The 22,153-nt window shown below is 50.3% G+C and overlaps 1 protein-coding gene across 2 annotated transcripts in view; it reads left to right on the top strand.

Moving 5' to 3' along the window:
* The window catches only part of NTF3 (neurotrophin 3), a gene marked incomplete at its 5' end in the record, with an annotated part of 67,202 nt that overhangs the window by 26,546 nt on the left and 18,503 nt on the right, over positions 1-22,153 (top strand). The window lies entirely within an intron of this gene.

Here is a 22,153-nt window from a genome sequence, read left to right on the forward strand (position 1 = left end):
AGACTTTGAGTGGGGTCTCTGTAGCAGCAGTGATGGCCAAGGAGGACGATGTCTTGCCTTCCTTGTCTCAACCCAGACATTTGTATATCCCACGTGGCCTCTGCCTCTGTCTCCCAACACATTGGGAATTTCTGGGGTCCTGGGATCCGGAGAGAAAGCAGCCCAGCCGGAGGCCAGCTGGTCAGGAATGGAGGAAACGGATGGCGTCTGGGAGGGCAGAGTGGAAGGGGTGGTGGAATCGGGAAGGGATGTGATAGAGCACCAGGGTGGTGGGGAGCCTACAGGAGCTTCCTCCACAGCCACGAGTCATGCCCCAGCTCTGCCCCTCGGCTGTGTGCCCGTGACCTGGGCACGTAGCTTCTCTGGACCTCAGCACCTCCACGGGTGAGGTTGGGAGGCCGATGGCTGCTCTCTAGGCCACCTTTCCCTCCAGAACAGAATTAGCTAGAGCCTGATGTGTGGAGCAGATGGGAGCTCTGGGGCCGGGCCCCTGCAGGGAGAGCAACCCATCTTCCTGTGGAAATATCTTCTGCGTGGGACCCCGGCCCAGGGTCACCCGGCACACATCTGGCTCCTAATTCCCGCTCCACACACACCCCCCTCACGCCCCGTCCAACCCCCGTCTCTTCCCACATGGAAGCCGGCTACTCCTTTTCATGATTCCTATTACTCTTGGGCTGCACACTTCTGCCTTCCATCGTTGTCAGCCCTGGGAGGCTATTACAAGCTTCTGGTACACAGCCCATGCCGACCTGGGCTGGACCCCGTGAGTGAGCTGGGAGCAGGGAGGAAGATGCCTGCAGCTGGGGCAGGGGGCTGAGGGCCTGGGCTCTGACTCTACAAGTGCTGCCTTAACAGATTAAATGAACCTTTGGGTCCTGATCGCCTGCGATCACCTCAATACCGAACACACACACAGACTTACCAAACACACACACATACACACACACACACACACCCTCCCCTGTATTCAGAGGAGCCCGAGCCCTGCTCATGCCCTCCGGTTTAGTCTGCCGGCACCCCGGGCAGCGGAGGCCCAGGGCTGCATCCTGTTTAAATGGGTGATGTGGAAGGGGATGGTAGGTGTGGCTCAGGGAGGTGAAGTCTTACTCAGAGCACGCAGCAGCTGAGCTGGGAACTCTGCTGACTCAGAGATGTTGATGGGCAGGAGGCTGTCTCTGTTCATCCTTCTACTGAAGTCCTTTCCATGATTGACAGAGAGGGTGAAGGGTACCCTGGGAGAAGGTTCAGGCATAAAGGTCAATGGTAAGAATCACACGGTCCACAAAGTCTAGGCAAGCACCATCTGTGGCAAGCTGGGGGTCATAGTGGCCCACTGGATAAGGCTCAGTGCTGCAGGGTCCAGTGGAGAAAAAGAGGGTGGCACAGGGCAGGCAAGCTGTTTGCTTATCGATGACGTCTTCCTTCAAGTATCCTGGGAATCCTGCAGTCAGTGGGCGGTCTCAGGTGTTCAGGGGGTGCTGTGTTTTTCTTAGCAGGGATACTGTGATCACTTGCACAGGATGGTTTTCTCGGGGGCTCGGGATGCCCCGCAGGCATTAACTTCTAGTAGCCTCTTCCCCCATCAATCACCATGAAAACCAGCAACGCCTCCCCCGATTTCCAAATGCCCTTTAGGAGAGGCAGTACCAGCCGTTTCTGAGAATCACATAGACCCACGTGGATTAAGCTAGTCGAGAAGGAACGAATGATATCCTCCTTTTGTGATTTTGCAGCAAACTCCAGCTTCCTCTGCCCCAGGTGGAGCCTCGCCACCATTACTGAATCTATCTCCCCGCTGCTGGGGCCAACTGCACCCCACCACCCCAGGCAGGGCTGTGCGTGCTCTGCAGATAGCTCGCTCGCTGGGCAGAGGTGGCCCTACTTCTGCTTCGGTCCAGCTGGGAGCTCTGGGGACCCACCTCCACCTCCACCCCTCCCTCTTGGAACGGTGATTCGGGGTGGGAGCCCCAGCATTATTCTGCGAAGTGTCTGGCTATTGGAAGAGAGGTTTGTGTAAGATTCCCTCTCAGTAGCTTGGCACAGATGGCTTGGCGAGGACCAGATTCAGTTTCTGATACTCCCCAGCCTTTTTACCAGGCTTCCCGGAACAGACAGGGAATCAGAGTGAGTTCCTTGAGGTCAAGTGATTTGGACCCAAGTTCCCCAGAGTCCCCGAATGACCCTGTTGGTGGCCCCGTGTGCCGAGCACCCCGCAGCTGCTAGTCGGAGAGATGGGTGCTGCGGGAAGAGGGCACTGAGCTGCCATCCAGCCCTGCCACCCACCCATGGGGCACAGCACTGCCTCTGCCTGGGTTTGCTCACCTGCAGAATGGGGAAGATGGTCGTCTTGCCACTTTTGCTACACAGGCATGGAATGGGGGCAAAGGGGAAGTATTTATGAAGCGTTTTGAACTCCAGAGAGAACAGGCACTGCACTCATCCATGGTATACTAGGATGTGACGTAGGCACGGTCAGAAGGTGGAAATGAACCTAATCCAGTCGTGAGTGTCATTGCCAGGAAGATCCAGGGGTCTGCGAACCCGGTGCCCCTCTCGCCACCCTGGGAGGCCTCCCTTCCTGCTCCTGCCTCTGTCCTCTTCACGACCAAACTTCTTTCACAAAGGTGTCATCTCCGTGATGCTCAGGCGCCCTGCAACCTCGCTCTTACCACCCACATGCCCCAGAGCCTCCACGGCCCATGGCCTCGTCTCTAAAGCCAGAGAGGCTGGCCTCCTCCTGCTGGGCCTCCGAGCACCTTTCCGTGTTGTCACCTTCTTGAAATTCTCTCTTCCCTGGATCTCCCACACGGTCCTGCTTTCCACCCTGCCTCTGGCCGTCTCTTCCCACTTTTCTCAGCTGACTTTTTCTCCTCTGCCTTGGGCTCTGCCCTCTGCGTGCTCTCCATAGGCAATGGTCTCTCTCAAGCATTCCACTGGTCTCTCACATCTGCATGGGGCTGACTCCCAAACATACAGGGGTTTTCTTGTAAGCTACAGACCCATATACCCTGCTGCCTGGTAGATACGCCACCCAGATGTCTCGCGGGTACCGAAAGCTCGGTGTGTCCCAAATTCCACATGAGGTCCCTCTGTGCTACAAACCGCCCTACCTCCAGGGAATGTTGTCCGTGTTTCCCAGCTTAGTCAGTGAAACCACCTCCTGCTGCGTTTGGTCGAGTCAGAGCCTGGGCACCATCCTCGCTCGTCTCGCTGCTGATTCCCACGATCAGGCAGCCTCCACGCCATCTGAATTCATCTGCATACCACAACCCCAATCCAAACCGTCTTCACCTCTTGCCAGTTCCCCACACTTTGCAAAGCTAATTGGGTCATTTTTTCCTATTGGAATCTTATCATGGGTCCCCTTGACATGACCTCCATCCTCTTTGTACTGCCTTCTCTCCCTCTCCAGCCCTCTCCCCTCCCTTCCCCTCTCTCCTCCCTTCCCCTCTCTCCTTCTCCCTGTCTCTCCTTCAGCCTTACTGGATTTTGTAGTGGTTTCTGAGGATACACCATGTGCCATCTTGCCTCTGAGCCTCAGGACTTAGGTATTGGTTCCTGCCACCTGGAACAATCCCTCTGCCCACCATGCCTCTTGCCTACTCTTGTCACCCTTCCGGTGTCAGTTTCAGCACCACCTCCTCTGAGAGGGTGTCCCTAATCCCCTGTCTTTCACAACGGCTCCCGGCCACGTGCTCCCAAAGCACCCTCGACTTTTCCTAACATCCCATGTTTCCTATTCTAACTCCTGGTTCCACATCATTCTTCCTATAGACTCCTTGAGGGCAGGAACTCTTCGTAACATCATTTCCGTCCGCACTGAACACAGGGCTTGGCTTCAAATAAACAGTCAATACACAGTTGTCGAATGAAAGGGTGAATGAACAAAAGGGTTGCCCGGCAGAAACCTGGAATGGGATCAGAGATCAGACCTGGGATTAAGAAACCAACTTCCTCAGCGTGGCATTAGGCATTCCCAGCACAGGTGACTGACCCCATTCACTTTAGCAACAGTCCGTCCATGCCACACAGCCAAGTACAATGTTGAATGAGGTTTAATCTCTGCCCACAAGGAGCTTATTCCTTTTTTTGAAAACCTCTGAAAACAAGCTCTGAAATGATTTTGGCAGTAGACGGACTGGTTCCTTCTTTCTCTGTGACCAGTGATGGAGAAAAAGGGAGTGTGCGGCACACACACACGCAGACGCACACAGACGCACACAGACATCGTGCCCACACATGTGCACATGCCCAAGCCCTTCCTCTCCTTGATGAGACTGTACTCGCTCTTCTGTCTGGGCTCTTGGCATGCCAGGGAACATCCCATCAGCCCGCAAGCCGGGGAAGCAGCTGTGACCATGGCAGTGAGGCTGGAGGTCAGGTTTGCTGGTCCCCTTTATGCCCCCCACTTTATGCCCCCACTTCTCACTTGGTGAGCGCTGCTGTTACACTGTCCTTCCCCCCAAAGTTAGCACCTGATTTGGCGCCCCCAAAACTGGCTCTCTGTGCTTGGAATTCATCTTCGCGTCCTCTTCTGGATTCTCAGATGGGATGAAATCAGAGGATGGAGACTGGCCACGCCCTTCCTCCTCGACCCCCATAAAATTTCTTGGAGGCTCCCCAGAGGCAGCCAGTTCCTGCTGGGGAAGGAGCATCTGACAAGAGGCCTTGGGAAGCCCCCAGGCCCTGTTAAGGATGCGTCTGTCCTTCATTCTCAAAGACCTTGCTGTTATCCCCCTGCTTGAGTGGCACATGGGCACTGGCTCTTGCCTGTACACACTCCAGCACGTGGCTATTTCCCGGACCTCCTAGAAGTGATTCCATCCTCTTTGGAGCTGTTTCGTAGTTCAGTTATCTTCAGGGAGGAGCGTATGTCTGGGATCTTTGCCTGGCTGTGAAATTTCATTTCCATTTCTTCACACCTGCAGTTGCAGCATGAGAAGACAGAGCCCAGCTGATGTCCCAGACAAGGTGCTTTTTTTTTTTTTTTTTTCTTTTAATCAAGGTGCTTTGGTTGTTGTTTCCCAGAAGGGGCTGCGGTCTGAGAGCTGATTTCATCAGCAGGGCGCTTGCGGGGCCACCTTTTTTCCCTTTGGGGACTTGGCCTCTAATTCTTCTTCCTGCCCAGGCATGAGCTCTTGGTTTCCGTCTTTAAGGCTGATGTTGAAAAGATATTTGATTCGCTGTTCCAGATGCTCATTTCAAGTTGCAGTTTGTCCTGAGGGGCCAGCTTATCCTCTGGCTTTTTCCCTTTTCCTGATCCCACCTGTCAGTTCCCCTTTGGGACCTCCTGAAAACAGAACTGGTCTCCGTTTTGTTCTTTTGTCACCACAAGGCCTATGATCCCAGGGATTTCTCCATCTTTATGTGTTCCTTTCTACCTCCCCGTGGGCCAGTGCCCGGCAGATAACAGAGGCACATTTAGCGATCATTCCCTCCCACGATTGGGGCCACCTTCCCAAGGACGACAAAAGAGGGCAAGGTCGGTTCCAGTGCCCCGCCCCTGATTTAACCTCATTCCCTCTTTCTACAATAAACTGGAGCAGAACCAACAGCCCTGTAGAAGTACATTTCTTTGCCTCAAAACCAGGCCCCAGAGAGCATTTGATTCCTTGGCAGAGACGGGGAGGCTTAATTAATTTTTCCCTTTGAACCTCTTGGAATACACACATATACTCACATTCATGCACAACTGGGCATAGAAGAATGTTAATGGCAGGTGGTGTGAGCAGTTCTTTTCCTCCTGCTATGACCAGGGTTTTTCCATCTGGACTTTTTAGCAGGACCTAAGAATATTGACTTTCTAACCACTTGGGTGGAGTGAGCAGAAGGGGAAGGGGGGTGGGGAAGGTTCAAGGGGGAAATATGCTTATATATAAATCACATGTGAAGGCAGTTTTGAAGTCATTATTGCTTCAGGATGTGTGAACCGTAATTGTTTTTTAAGGTCTTGATTTGCCCAATGAGCTTTCCCAGGGTTGCTGCTCCAGGCATGACGTCGTTGCTGTCAGGGTGTCCGGCCCGGTCTGATAGAAGTTTAATCATTTTAAAGGGGGCCCAGGGTGGGATCTGGTTTCTCCCAGTTCTCTGCTGCGGTCAGTTCTGCCTGCAGCGTGATGTCCACATGACTTTGACGATTAAGACAAAGGAGTTAAAATGAAGAAGAGGCGTTTTCTCCCTCTCTTTTCCTGCTGATTTTTTTCATGGTTGGCTGCACAAGGCACTGCGTCACTTCTAGGCTGTATGCTATTGATCGTAAAACTTTCCCTCTGCCTTCATCAGCTCCCCACTCAAAACAGGCAGTGCCGTTTTGCCCAAGCTCTGAAAGCCACTTCTCAGCTGCCCACATTCAGCCTTTTGACCCCCGAGGCTGCCTTCTCATCACCCCCCTGCCCTGTCGGCACACCCACTCTCCCAGCCTCCATTCCTCGTGTCCTGGCAGCTGCAGGCCTGCATCAGTAATGGTCATCCCAGGGAATAGTTGTCAAGGGTCATGTAAAACATCCCCCCCGCTGTGTTTTGAGAAAGTTTTCCATCCCTGAAGGGCCTTTCTGGATAATCAGGAAGGTCGAACTGGGGCAGCCTACAGGAAGAAGCCTGGAGAAGGGAAATCTGTGTCCATAAGCCATGCTGATCCAAAACTTATTTTTTGGGCAAGTCACTTAAAGAGACATGTGGAGAACTCAGAAGACCTGGGGGAAAAAAATTGAGAGAATGTTGAAAATGTTTGAGGTGTATGTGCATGGGAACACTTTAAAGGCTGTGGTGGAGAATTAGATTTGTGGTAAAACTTTGTAACAGAGTAACCTGTTCTTTCACCGAAGTGTGCTTTAATGTGAGGGTGACAAATTCAGCACATGTACTACCATTCTACACTTTGCCCAGAGCAGACATCACTAATCAATCACAGCACTCCTTCCCACTGTCAGTTCTTTCCCCATAGCAGACATCACTAATCAATCATTACACTCATTCCCACTGAGCTTCCTAAGGCCTTTTAATCCTCAGCACAGGTCTCCAGGGAGCCATATATCAATCAGTTGGATTTGGAACTTAGACTGAAACCCATTTGGCACCTCTCATTTAATGGAAAGAACATTAGGCTTAGAGTCAGAATATCTGAATTCTACTCTGCAACCTACTACTTGTTGGTAATTATTAGTAATGATTATCTAACTTTAGTTTCTTCCTCTCTAGTAAGAAAACAATGGCTATCACAGAGGTCTGAGATAAGGGTTAATTAAGGTAACATGTAACTTACAAGATAATGTATGTGGTTGTGTCTAGGACAGAGCCTGGCACATTGTAACAGCTCAACAAGAGATGACCAAATATGAGTTTGCAGTGGGACATGCCCCCTCTCCCATGTGGAGGACAATAGATAGTACTTCTCCCACCCTTGCTGCTACTTTGAATGTCCTCGGTGAAGGCAGATGGGGAACAGCCGGGGCTCTGTCTGCCACCTTTAACTTCACATCGTCAAGACTCCTATTAAATCTCTCTTTCGAGAACTAATATAATGGTCCCTTGATACCCTGGGAGGACAGAGTTCACACCCGGTGTCAGGACCTGCCATGCTGCATGTGTAGCTGTGTGCCAACGCCAGGCCTGCTTTAGACCTTGGCTGTGCAGGGCCTCCTCACTGTGACTAAGGAAAGCCCTGGAAGAGATCTTGGTTGAGATATTTGTACAACTCATTGTCCTAGTGTTCTGGCTGGTGGTGATGACGGAGAACAAGGGACCCATGGAGGTGGTAGGACAGGCTTTTTTGGAGGAGGTTTCACTGTACTTCAACAATTCCAAGGTCAGAAGACTGCAGAGCGGTGTGTAGGGCATCCCAAGGACTGCCTTTTCCAACATGATGTCAGACTGGCCCTGGATGCCGCCTTCAGACTGGGGAGGTGTTATTTTCAGAGCAGCAGCCTCAGGGGACATTCTTTGAGCAAACTGAACCCTTAGGGTCATAAATTCACACATCCTGAGATGCCAGTGACTTCCAAATGCCTTTCGCATTATATATATTATACGTAGTGCATTTTACTTCCCATCCTACTGATTTGCAATGAAAAAGGCGAGTGGAATAGAGCTCTTCCATGTGGCTTCAGATTCTCTTTGGACTTTTCCTTGTTTATCTTTCCACTCAAATGTGAACAGTTCATACCAAGGATTAGTCAAGGCCATCAGGTCCTTCTTTTTCTGGAATGAAAGGGGCAGGATCCAGATCCCTGCATCAAGGCAAGATTCATTGTAATTAAACAAATAGATACTGATTACCTGCGTGTATGCCAGACAATATGGGAGGCATTGAAAAGTGCAAAACGTAGTCCCTGCCCCTATGCAGCTTAAAAACTGTCATGAGGGATAAAGAAATACACAAAGGGTGTGGCAAAATAGAAGATCGTCAGAATGTCCTGGGAGTTTGAAGGAGGCAGATCCCCAAAGGCTTCATGGAGGAGGCGGCAATTGTAGCCCTTGAGATCAGTCTTGCAGCAGCTCTAGATGAATGGGCTGGGATGGGGCAGGGGTGGGGCAGTAGAACTGAGAGGCAGGAGAAGGCACCAGCATGAGGATGCGGCCATAAGAGCCCTGAAGGGTGCAGGTTGTAGTGAGGAAGGGTCTACGTAAGGGGCGTGGCCTAAGAGACGGGACTCTTTCTTGTGCTGAGGTCGGGTTTCAGAAGCAGCAGTCGGTACATATGCTTTCAGAAGCATACGTATGTATGGCTCTAGGACAAGTCCTGTGTGGGATCTTGGCAGGTCTGCAGATGCTTGGATAATTGCAGAGCTGGCTTAGTCCCTTTTCCATTATACCGTGCTCCCAGGGAACCAACTTGCTGTGAGGACTTGTCAAGCTACTGCCTTTCTCTGGGCTTCAGTTTCCACACCCGTAAAATCAGGAGATTGATTCAGCCGATTCTAGATCTGACATGTATGATTTTGTGACGATAATGAAAAGGTGAGGGGAGCATCTTTTCCTTCTTTCCTCCTCCCTTCCTTCCTTCCTGCCTTCCTGCCTTCCTTCCTTCCTTCCCTCCCTCTTTCCTTCCTTTCCTCCTCCCTTCCTTCCTTCCCTTCTCCCTTTCTACCCTTCTTTCTTTGTCAGTCATGCCTCTTTGAGATGGGAGTGGGAACAAAGTGACATTTGATCCCACAAGGAAGTCAGGGGTCCAGGTCTGGGCTTGGTCTGAGCTGGGCTTGGTTTTTTCCTGCTCTGACACAGGTAGTCAGCACAGCTGCTTCTTCCCCATGGGAGGTCCCAGTGGGGTCTCTATGGCAGGTCCACCAACTTGGAATTTCTGCTCAGTTCAGCAGACACTTTCTGAGCAGTACCCATGCTAGGCGTTGTGTGGCGTTGCGTGGGATAGAGATTCCTGTCGATCTCAAGGCAGACAGGTCAGCCTGGAGGGAGCAGTGGGTCGCAGACCTCATGCTTATCAGAGTCACCATGGAGGAGTTTTCTTAAGCGTAGATTCTTGGGCCCATTCACTAATGGTATTGCCTCAGCAAGCCTGGGGTAGGGCCTGAGAATCTGTAATATTAGCTGCTTCCAGGTGACTGTGATGCTGGACCAAGTTTAGGGAGCTCCAGTCCAAGGAAGATGCTCAGCTGTCGCTACCCAGAATGACCGTGTTCTACCGTACTTGTATTTATTTGAATTTATTGAGTATTTGTTGATTTTTTTTTCCTATATACTTGATACGGACCTCCACATCCCAGAGGTGGGGGGTGTAGAAGGACTCTAAGTTAGACTATTGTGAGACCTCCACTTCTGAGCTCCTACACAGCTGACGACCTCATTAGGAAGGCAGGTCATTCACGTGAAGTGATGTCATCATTCCCATCCTCACCATTCTCTTGAGTATTCATATAAAACTCATGAGATTTATCCGTTGAGATTGGAAAGAGCCCCCCTAGGGTGGACAGGTTAGGTGTTTTATCTCTTTCTTTTCAATATGGAGACCGAGGCTCTGAGAGGTGAATCGATATATCCAAACTCACAGAAGTAGCAAGTGTAAGACCCAGGATGCAAAGCTAAACTCCTCCCTCAGTTCACTGCCGCTCCCCACTCCCCACTGAGAACTATATCCTCTCCCCCCAGAGCACTGGATCCTGGAGCTGGGAGAGGCCAGCGTGGGCTGGGATGGCTGGGGAAAGGTTCAGGGAGAGCTGAATTCAAGGTGGCAGAGGACTCTGGCTGGAGCCTGTCCCGGGAGCAGGGGGGTAGACACAGCTTCGATCTGGGATGGTCCAGGCTGCTGAGAGTGGCAGCTCTTTCCATCCGCCTTGTAAGGCAATAGCACCGTGACAACATATGTTTATGTTATTTCATCTGCGCAGAATTCATGTGAGGCAGAAAGAAGGCAGGGCCTGTTACCCCGTACCAGTGGGAAAGTTTAGGTTGAAGACAGACATTTTCCTCAATGAATGGAAAGACTATTTATCGAACGCCTACCATGTGCCCTGTGGGCGCATGTCATGCGATGCCTCGTCGATTCCCGTAACTGCTCTGTGGGATAGGCATCGTCAGCCTGATTTTACGGTTGGAAAAACTGAGGCTTTTACAGAAAGTGTGTGAATTACTCACTGTCAGACGGCAGGGAGATGGCAGAGCCAGGCTCTGAGTGAGGGTCTGTCTGACCTCCCAGACCACCCGCTTGCCCCAGAGTCCCCTCTGTACCACTCACCTAGTGGAACTGAGCTGAGTCTCGGACCAGTGGCCCCACTAAACTTCTCCATCAAGGGAACCCTCTTGGTACGCCGGCCGTGTCACTCAGGCCAGCGTCCCTACTTATCCATTAGGAGCTGTGCACCAGGTGGGGCTGCTTAAGAAGCATTGTCACAGGAAACTTAGCTCCCTGTTGAGGCGACAGGAGTTGCTCAAGACCATCTGACTTGTAAGTGGCACGGCTGGGATTCAAAGGCAGGTCCCTGACTCAGCGGTTGGCCCATCGTATGCAGCTCGGTCTGCCTAAAGGATGCTGAGCGTGGCAGGCCGTCTCCCAGCCAAGGTAGCCAGAAGCAGGGCCTGGTGGGGATCTGTGGGCATCACGGGGACCGTGCCCCAGTCTCCAGGCTGAACTGCCTCTAGCCTACCCCAGGCGGGGGTTGATACTAGAGCTTTATACGTCTTGAAGTGAGTTCTTCCGAAAGGCCCGCCCAGCTCTGTCCTGGCCGGTGGTGAGATGCACGTGGTGAGGCCAGCTCTGGGTAATCTTTCCCGCTGCCCTCCCTGTGCTTCAGAACCCAGCCTGCAAGGATAATGCCAGAAGAATGTACTGCCAGCCCCAGGAGGGCCTTTTACAACAACTTCTGGTTCCCTCGTAATTCTTCTGACAAATGCTCCTTTTGATCCAGACTTTTTTAGCCATCAGTTCATTCCAGAAGTGACGTGTATGCACACATGCTTGAGGGGGATCCAGGAAAGGGGATAAGAGGAGAAACAGGGACTCCAAATCTGCTCAAATGTGGTAGAGAAGCCTATCCAGAGAGTGCTGACTGCTCACCGGAATGTTATTTGCCTTTTTTTGTTCTCGGAGTAGCCTCTTGTTCAGACTTGAACGTGGAATTCCTCCACTTCAAAATGAACAGGGGAGAAAGCCTGCAGGTTGGGATTTCCCAGGAGGACTGGCGGCTGTCTGCCCTGGGACAGAACAGGGAACTTGAACTCTCTGTACTTGTTTGTTTTGTTCATGGGAAGCATGGGGGAGGGGAGAGAGCAGCATGACTGCACTTTTCCTCTGTGCCCTTGAACGGGACGGGGGCCAGGCGTGGGGTGCTGTCCACCAGGCTCCCTTTTTGGAGCATTGGGAAGTGTTAGGAAGAGTTGGTCCTGGGTTTGGGGTCTGTGATCTTCCTCAGATCATGTCACTTGTCCTTCCCTGTGATGGGGATAAGAGCATTGTAGCCAAAGAGAAGAGTTTTGTTCTCCAAGTGTCAGCATCCTAGTGCCTGGAAGGAAGAAGCCTTTCATGTGCTGGTGGGTCCTCCTCCATATTTAACTCTCCTATTCTTAGGCCGTATTTCCTTGAGTGTCTTCCATGGTTTAATCGATCTATTGGGGGTTGCAAAGTTGTCACAAGAGCAGCACAAAATTTGGGAAAAAAAACTTAAAAAAAACGTAGAATCTTATAATTGGGGGCACAAACCCCAGTTCTGGCTCTACCATTAACTGGCTGTGTAGCCTTGGGCAGCTCATAACTCCTTGGCCTTGGTTTTTTCATCCGTGAAATGAAGCCTGAGGGCTTAGATGATTTCCAAGTTCCTCTGAATGCTAAAATCCTGCTCCTGAGAACCTTGTTTAAATGTCACCATCATTTCAAAGCATGTATTTGGGGAGGTCCCCCAGGTGAGCATGGCCTTGTGTTGTGTCTGAAAGGGGTTGTCATTCGGTCCGGCTGTGGTCACCTGCTGCTACGGGGGCCTGGGCTCATTCAGAAGGTAGAATTCTGAATTCTTCAAGGGACTGGCCAGGTGCCAGACTCTTCCCTCTCTCACCCCTCCTCCGAAAAAGATTCTTTTGATCCTTCCTGCTAGACCTGTCCATTAATCTCGCTTCTTTCAAACCTGCATGTGATGAATGTCCATCCTTAAATTCTGACAGTTTGAGATGAGGTATGTTTCACTGTTCAATCACCCAATTGGAGTGAATTTATTTCCCAGCCCGCGGCTGCAGGGTGATAGACCGGCCGGTCCTTCTTGGCTGCCTTTCCTGCCCTCCCCCTCCCTCCCTGCCCAGATTCTCTTTGTCCGCCACCCTCTCTGCTGGCTCCAGCATGCCGGGTATGCCGTACACCGTGAAAGTGGAGAGATGCGTGCGCCCTTTCCTTTCCACTTTCCCAAACTCTGCCGTGAAGCCACTGCCCCCTCCTCCCAAGCCTGCTCCCCAGCCCCCAACCACGGTTTCCTCTGATGAGATTTCCTCTCTGAGGGAATATTTTGGTCCCGTTCTCTGTTCCCAAACAAATTCCCCTGGTTCTTTAAATCTGGTTTCAATCAACATAATCACAGTCTGTTCGGTGATATCAACTCTGCCTTGATTTGCTCATGTAATTCACGCTCTGGCCTCCACCCCTCAGGCTGTTTTATATACACACACTCAAAGGCATATATATATGTATATATTACGTACAATGTACGGATATCGTGTATTGAAAGAGGGATACATTTTCCATCAGGCCTGTAATTTCTTTTCATCCTTCTCCAAGTCAATATCTTAATGCACGTCACCTCAGCTGGACTCATTGTGAGAATGCTAGGGGCTCTTTTTTATTTTTTAAGAACAGCTCTGTAAACCTGGGTCACAAACGAGTTACAAACCGAGGGCAGACTTCTTCTATCTGCCAGTGTAAATCCCATCCGCATAACGGAGTCGTGAAGAGTGAGGTGGGAGATGTGCTCGTCCGTTTGACACACACCTCCCCGATACCACGGAGCATCTTCTCCTAAGTCTTCATTCGTGTTTCTGTTATAAGTCCTTTCTGTATGTGGAGGAAGAGAGGTGAGGAAGTCCTGGGAAGGTGTGACGCACGGAGACCGTAGGAAGCGACACAGATAGGAGCTCAGAACTGGCAGCTCAGGGGTAGAAGCTCGATACCCCTCACATACTGACTTCTGCTAGCCTGCTAATTACACTGCCCTGTGAATTCCAGGAGGCAATGAAACGGGACACTAGTCTGGGTCATGGCGAAGCCCCCCTCCCCAGAACAAAACAAAACAAAACCTATTGGGTCATCAACCTCAGAGAGGAGGGTGGAGGCCACCTAGAAAAGAGAAGTCTATTGAATCGCTGAATCAATGTTGTAAATCCATAACAGACAATAATGGCAAGCCATGGCTTTTCATTGCCAGAGTAGCGGCTACTCAAGGGAGAAAAGTTTCTGTGAATACTGAAAATTTAACTGTACCCTCTTAGAGCCACAGTTTAGAAGATTCAGAGCGTAAGGACATCAGAGCCACTTTCCCAGACAGTAGGCTGGGAGGGGAGGGTTTGGAGGGGAAAGGGCAAGGCTTAGACGGGGAGAGGCTGGGGTCTTCAGAGGCCTAGGGAGGGGGAGGCTTCACTGTGGTGGAGTCAGGGATGCTTCCGGGTGCAGCGATCATCTTAGAGTGCACAGGACAAAGGGGAAGCTTGTACTTCTTCTCTGGTTTAGGCATGAACATAGAATGGGTTTCTACAATTAATCTAGAACTAACCCTGACCAACAAGGCAACATGTAGAGACATTGGCCAGACTCACCTTGAAGGTCACAGAACTTGCTGAATGTGTGTCTCTTTCACTCTCCAAAATAATATAAAAATAAGTTTGGAAGCGTGCATTTAATTTCTTTGTAAATGTTGAGATAACATCGATTATTTTTTTAATTATCTCTGTCTTTGATTTATCGAGACCCCCCCCGTATTTAAAAACCAGAATGAGAGGAGCCCCATTTCCCTTTGGTGCTGTTACTTGTTCACAAGTTCATTTTAAGGGAGACTTGTAGAGGTTTTCATGGGGCAGAATCACATGTCTGGGATTCTTCCTCTCCTCTGATACGGGGACAAGAGCTCTTTCTTATCTCTACTGTGAGCAGGAAACTGGATTGACGGCCACGGGCTCCAAGAGTGAGCAGCTAGTACATTCCAGTTTTGCAGCCGGAAAACACCCCCTCAGCCTGCAGTTTAATTGCTGAATCCTGTGTCGCATCTGGATGCCCAGGTGGAAGCAGGGTCATCCTGGTTCCTGGGGCATGAGGTTCCTGGAGCCTGAGTGGCCATTTGCGCAGCGGATGAACCTCCATCACCACCCACCCTCCCTTAGCTGCAGGGCAGGGGCTGTGCTCTCCTCTTTACGCCTGTCCTGGAGAGCACGCCCTGCCTTCTCCAGGGTCCCCGGTGCAATGGCTGGAGAAGGGGGAGCCGGGGGCCAGAGATTCATCTTGACACCGTCCCTCCTTCCCCTGCCTCTGCCCACCCCCACCCGACCAGCCACGCTGTGAGACCAGAAGCCTCATCTTCCCCTCCCAGGCGAAGCCCCAGACATCCTGCGAGCACGCCACCCAGCCTGGAGGCTTCTGCCCCCGCAAGTCTGGCTGTAAGATGAGCGTGTCGCCCAGATGACTTCTGATAAAGGCTGTTATTTTGAAGTGCAGAGTGCGCGTCTCTGGCTGCGGGGGTTCACGGGAGCCAGGCATGTTGTCAACACCTGCTTAGAGCCGCTTCCGTCCCCACCCTTCCTTCTGGCAACGTGAGTTGCAGTTCATTTCCTCCATCCCCAGGCTCCTCACCGCCCTGTGACTGTGTCCTGCAATCGACAATTAAATAGTTATTCCGCCACTGGTATAGTCTGTGTCGAGACTCACTGACTTGAAGGCACTAAAACTTCCTCTGGTTTTTATAGACTGTTTCACAGGTTATTAATGTGGAGCAGACGGCCTTCGGAAACAGCAATTCACAAGGGTTCAGGACACCTGGATTCATCACCTGGGGAGGGACCTTAAATGGGTCACTTTCTCATTGGGCTTCCTCATCTCTCGCCCAGAGGACCAATGTGAGTTTGGGAAACTCATGAAATCGTGTATTGAGATTAGAAACTAACGCTGAAATACAGAAGCATGATCGTGTGGGCACTCTTTTCCCACCAAGACCGTACCCAAAGAAAAGGGACTAAAAGTTGCAGTCGGAAGATTTGGGATAGAGGATGGGGGAAACCTCGGTGCACAGGGGCATGGGTGGCTGATGGTAGCTGTGGCCCTTTCCGGAGGCCTTTCAGAAGAGTCAGCTTCGGTATCGGCTGGTTATTACGTGTGTTTCCTTCTGTGGCCGGACTCCTTGGGAGCTCTTCTTGGAGATACGGAAGAGCGTCTGATGGAGGCTGGTGGAGAGGGTAGGAAGTCTGCCCAAAGAGGCGTTGTAGAGAGGGGAATAGTGTTGCATGAGACTTGGATTTGCTCCCTGGGGATAGATCTCTGGATCTCTATAGAATTCCAGGATGGATCACCTGGTGGGAAAGTCTCTGCCTCCTAGTGGAAAGAAAAAAGTGAGCATTAGGCATCCTGCAGTGTTGGAAAGATGGGGAAACCCTCTCCCCAGTGCAGCACATGAACCCTGCAAGTCTGGTGCAAGAAAGCGTTATGTACAAGGCAGAAAACCGAGCTGGGGGCCGGGAGCTTTGTCTGCATATTGTCAATGTTCACCTGGTATCAGTTTGATAAATGTGATCTCTGAGATCCTGTCCAGAAAGCATCACCTCGCAAGAGGTATGTGATTACCTAAGGGTCAGGTTGCCCTCTATACGTAATCAGGCTCTAAAGAGGGAATAACTTGAAAGTTTTTTTTTTTTTAAATTAGACTGATTATTTTATTTTATTTTATTTTTTTTGCGGTACGCGGGCCTCTCATTGTTGGTGCCTCTCCCCTTGCGGAGCACAGGCTCCGGACGCGCAGGCTCAGCGGCCATGGCTCACGGGCCCAACCGCTCCGCGGCATGTGGGATCTTCCCGGACTGGGGCACGAACCCGCGTCCCCTGCATCGGCAGGCGGACTCCCAACCACTGCGCCACCAGGGAAGCCCGAAAGTATTTTTTAATATCATGTAATAGGTAAGAATCCCAGGACTGTGTTGACGGAAAGAGAGCTGGGGGTTGGTGTGGTCTGAAGGCCACACACGATCGGGCACAGAGTGTGTGTAAGTATTTAGGAAAAAGAATAAGTGTCAGAGGATGCGGATGGAGGCCTAGCTCTGTCACTTAGTGGCTGTTTGCCATTGGATAAATCATTTCATCTTCCTAAGATTCAGTTTTCTTCAACGGCAAATAAAGAAAGTATTGCTCCTTATATCTCATTGAGCTACTACAGAACAGTGTATATGTTCGGAATTGTTATTGTGACATCTGGAGGCACCAATGCCAACGCCCTCACTTTTTCCCTTTTGTGGTTACTTACTCTCTGCCCCTCTTTCTGGTCCGTTCTTCCGTTACTATCATTTGAACCTGCCTGGGGTTGGGGAGGGGAGGTGCCGCTCTCCCATGATGCCTGGCGACTGGGCAGTTTTTCAAGGCCAGCGTGACCATCATGGCTGGTCTCTTTCCCCATTTGTACCTGTCTTTTCCCCGCTGGTCCCAGGGTTCCTGGGAGGCTGATGTTGAGGGAGAGAGCCACGGCAGTGGGAAGGGGCGGCATCAGACACCAGGAGTCGGTCTCAGAAGCAGGCTTTTGCTTTCTGTTCTAGAGGATCAGTGACCTCAGATTTCTATGTTGATGCCTGTGTTAATTTACCCCCGGAGCTGTTATTCAGTGAACTTAAAAAAAAAGTTCTCCAGCTTTGTTTTCCTCTGGGTGGCGAGAGCACCCTCTCTGAGGTTCACTTATCAGGTGTATGTATTCCTGGGAGGGTCCAGCAGAGTTCCTGTCCTGCTTAGTTCAAAAACGGTCTCCCCTCCCCTCAGAGCTCTTGCTAAAGACATGACCCTGAACCTTCTTTTTGTCACCGCGACGGAGTCAAGCCTGCTTCCTCTTTCCCTTTTGCTTGGCCAGCTCTCCCCAGATCCTTATGTGTCTTTTGGGAGTAAGTTCTTTCTGATCCACGCATGGCATCCTGTAGCCCACATTGTTCCAGGCACTGTGTTAGGGGCTGGAGCTGCAGAGCTGAATGAGATGGGCCCTGCCCTCCGGCACAGTGCAAGCCAGTGGTCATGTAGAGCCCCACGGGGGCCCCTGACCTGGTCGGAGCGCCTCCCAGAGCCTTGCCCCAGCCGGGACTTGGCCTCTGTGGCAGCAGCTTAGGGGCACTTGGGGCCAGCCCTAGTCTCACCTTCATGAGTCCTGTTGGGTGCTGGTTCCCACGTGTTTTTATTTGCAGGTTCTCCAGTCTCGTGCATTCTCTCCAAGCCCCAGGAATTCCCAATCTAATCCTGATCCTGCCGGAACTGTAGGTGGAGTGTGAGAGAGGAGACGCAGGTCCAGAGGGGCTTCGGACTTGCGTCCCTTCCCGTCTCGGTGCAGGAGCCCTTCTCTGTACCTTCCTGCTCACCTCTCCTTCCTAAAGAGAGGCTGCAGTGCTGCTTCCGGGCAGGGGGCCGGGACTGCTGGAAATGAAACTGATTTTCCTCTTCGGCATCCGAATCCTTCCTTTGCAGTGGCTGGCACACAGGTAGTGTGAGAGATCACCTGTGTCATCAGCTCCCAGGACGCCCAGGAACTCCTTCTCACTACCCTCACAGCATCCTCAGCTGAGTCGTACTAGCCACTCTGTTGCTCTTGACTCAATAATTATCTTTAGAGGGTGCAATTAGTCCATGTTAAGGGCCTTTGGAGACAAGTGAGCATGAAAGGGAGAACTAATAATAATTATACCAGGACAAAATCATCAACGACCACACTTCTCAAGAGGTCCATCCCTTTGATCCACTGACTATGTTTCTTGGAGCCTTTTACTGAACACCGACTGTGAGCCTGGCACCATTATAGATACTCAGGACATCAGACTTAGAAGGAAAGCTTACAGTCCGGTGCGGGAGAAAGACAAGGAAGCGGAGGGTTATAAAAGAATGTGCTAAAAGGCAGTGTCTTTAGGAAGGTGGTGTAGGAGCAGGGTCGGAGGGACACACAGGAATCAACCAGGTAAAGGGCGGGGGTGGGAGGGATACTGCCGGCAAAGGGGGTCATCAGAGATCCTTGAAGAGGTGAGAGCACTTGGCGGGTTTGCAGAACTGCAGCCCTTCCTGGTGAGACACGCACCCAGGACCAGACTGGGAAGGGCCTCATGCAAGGCTGAGGAATTTGGGCTTCACCTCGAAGGTTTTAGAAAAGAACAGAAATTTCTCCAGCTGGGGAGTGATGCAGTTAGGCTCCACTTTAGAAGATCCTTCCGTTCCCGTGTGGAGAGGAAATGAGAGGGAGTCTGGGAGAGGGTGAAAGTGGGTTCTCAGAGACCACCTAAGGGTCCCCAGGAGTAATCCCGGCAGGAGAGGTAGTACGGGCCGTAGGGAAAAGGGGCGTTCATTGTGAGAAGTAGGAGGCAGAATCAACTAGAATTTAATGGGACTTCCCTGGTGGTCCAGTGGTTAAGACTCCGTGCTTCCACTGCAGGGGGCACGGGTTCAATCCCTGGTCTGGGAGCTAAGATCCCATGTAGTAACGGCTAGACGAAAACTGTGGGAGAGCCACAGAAGCTGAAGGAGGCGGGCCAGGAGGCTAAGGAAGGAAGGGCTGCAAGGCATCTACCTGATTTTCAAATGAGGGACCCAGGGCTCTTCTGGGAGGGTTGCTTCGGGAGGGCCCGGTGCTGGTGGTGAGGATGGATGGACGGAATTCTGCCCTTTTCGAGGGGGTGGAGGAAGGGGAAGTAACCAGTGCAGGTGCTTTTATATGAAGCTGGACTGGGACCAGCTAGTCGTCCTTAGGGGAGAACTATTTTCTTTTCCTTGTTTAGGGTTGGTAACATGCGAACATTACGGGCACACCTCGTTTTATCGGGCTTCGCTTTATCGCACTTCCCAGACATTGCCTTTTTTACATTTGAAGGTTTGTGGCAACCCGGCCTGGAGCAAGTCCATCGGTGCCATTTTTCTATCCACGTTTGTTCACGTCTCTGTGTCACATGTGGGTAATTCTGGCAGTATTTCAAACTTTCTCATTATTATTTGTGATGGAGATCTGTGATCAGTGATGTTTGATTTGACGATTGCAAAAAGATTACAACTCGCTGAAGGCTCAGATGATGCTTAGCATTTTTTAGCAAGAAGGTATTTTCTAATTAAAGCATGTACATTTTTTTAGACACAATGCTACTGCGTATTTCATGGGCTACAGTATAGTGTACACATAGATTTTATATGTACTGGGAAGGCAAAAGAATCATGTGACTTGCTTTATCATGGTATTTGCTTTATTGCAAGTGGTCTGGAATTGGACCCGCAGGGCAAGCAGTCTCTGAGTTCTGCCTGTGTCTACTGAGGAAAGGAAACCTGCAGAGAGGGGCAGGTTAAAGACAGGATTGGGATGGAGGTCCTGATGGAAGGAGGCTTCTGAGTGAATGGGAGGCGGTGGGGCCAGCGTGTCACTGTAGATGCTATTGGAGAGACAATGTGACCAGGACAACCCAGACACTCAGAGGAAATTATGGCTGGACTCAGTGTGAGTGTGGAGTCCTGGTTGATCCAGGGCAGGCCTGCTGTGTAACCATTACCCCAACCAAATGATCAATAGCACCCCCTTTCACTTTCACAAGTTTACTGGTTAGGGTGATAAAGCATCTGGCCACTTCAGCTGTGTGGATTCAAGGAGATGTGTGTACAGAGTGAGGAGTTCTTACCTGGGGGACCCTCTCTTTTTTTTTTCTCTGAAGTAGGAGGCAAGCTTTCTGTGCCCTGAGACTTCAGGAGATAAATGTGGTTTTGAGAGAGCTGTTGTGAGGAACAGAAGAAAGACCTGACATAGGAAGAATAGCAAAAACTTGATCGACAGCAAGGGCTGAGACAAACTTGAGAACATAAATTTGCTTGGCACCTAACAGTGCCCATGCCGCCCTTCCCCGTCTCCACAGCCCGAGTATCAGCCAGAGAAATGGGTGCTTGATTGACCTGAGGCTGGGGAGGTGCAGGGCAGCTGTGACCAGGGCGGGGGTGGGTGGGGTAGAAGAAGGGCTGAAGCAAAGGACTGTGGGAACAGCTCAGACCTACAGTCACCTCTGCACAGGAAGATGTCTATTGCAGCATTATTTCTGAGAATGGAGAATTGGAAATAATACATTTCCTACAAAGCGGGTGTAATCCAGTAAATTACGGCAATTTCTGGGATGGAATATTAATTATGTAGCCATCAAAACTTTGTTTATGCACATTTTTAATATGATGGGAGAATGCTTAGATTATAAGATTAAGTAAGTCAGTTGTAGAACGATGTGTATTCAACAATCTCAACTTTGTAATGCATAGAAAAACTTTGCACGTGTTTAGAAAAGGCTGGGTACCGTGGGAGTTGATAGATTTCTTTATGTATTTTTGTATTTTTAGAATGCTCTCCAATATGCTCTTATTACTTTTATAACACAGAGGAAGAATATCTAGAGAAATTTATTTAAAATTCTTTAAACATAAAAAGGGTGTATGCAACCACGAGTTAATCCGTATTCTCTTGATCTCTTAGATGGGCAGCATCACCCAGATAGCATGGTGTTTGAGAAATGAGTTTTGGTGTCAGACACACCTGGGTTTGAACCCCAGCTCTAGTATAGCAGTGGTGTGATCTGAGGTGAGTTGTTTTCTCTGGGGCCCTCTTTCTTTATTTACGAAGTAGAGAGAATAACGCACTCCCGCAGTCTCTTCTGTACAATTCCAAAACCCACAAAGCTCTGAAAACCCAGAGTCCCTTCTTAAAGTTTCAGCAGATTTATTTGGCCGCAAAATGTGACCTGAATTGGCATAATCTTTATCTCTCTTAAGTGAGTATTTATAATTTTGCAATAGAAATATTACCTTGTGTAATCACGGGAGCTGCTCCAGACCCATGCAGAGTGCTAGGTAATGTACAGTAATACACAGGGTTTCAGATAAGTGACTGTCGACTGTGGGACCTGCCTCAGAGGGTTGTTGCAGAATTAAATCTTAGCGAAGTTCCAGGCAGGAGCAAATGCTATCATCATGACTGATATCATCATTATTCTTGAGCCTTCGCTACGTACAGAATGCTTAATTTCTGCTTGCTTTCTCTTCCTTCCGTTCCTTTCCTTATTGGCATCTTTGAGAAGAAGACAGACGTGTCATTTTTTATGGGCACTTAGGTTGACATTGTTTAGGACACGGGAGTGGAAAAAATGGGAACTTCCAGCAGAAAATTCTCCTGCCTCTTTCCTTCTTCCCAGTTCCTAGTTTCCTGAAGAATAAGCCATAAGGAATAATGCGTGTTAACAGGGCACCCAGATAGTTGAAGAGCTCATCAAAGGATTAAGTCTTATTCTCTTGGTGAAGAATTTAATGGCAAAGCACATGTGTTCATTGTGGAATTGTGATACATTCACAGCATCGTTGCTCTACATTTAAAGATGTACTTTGCTTTAAGCTAAAACTAGTCTGATATATATATATTTTAATGGAAGAGTGGTTATTTACTGCTTTCCATAGGAATTCACAGTAAGATTTTTTGTTGCAAACCCTCCTAGTATCTTTAAAACACAA

Source organism: Grampus griseus (assembly GCF_964374135.1).
Source record: "Grampus griseus genome assembly, chromosome: 11".
Classification (NCBI taxonomy): Eukaryota; Metazoa; Chordata; class Mammalia; order Artiodactyla; family Delphinidae; genus Grampus; species Grampus griseus.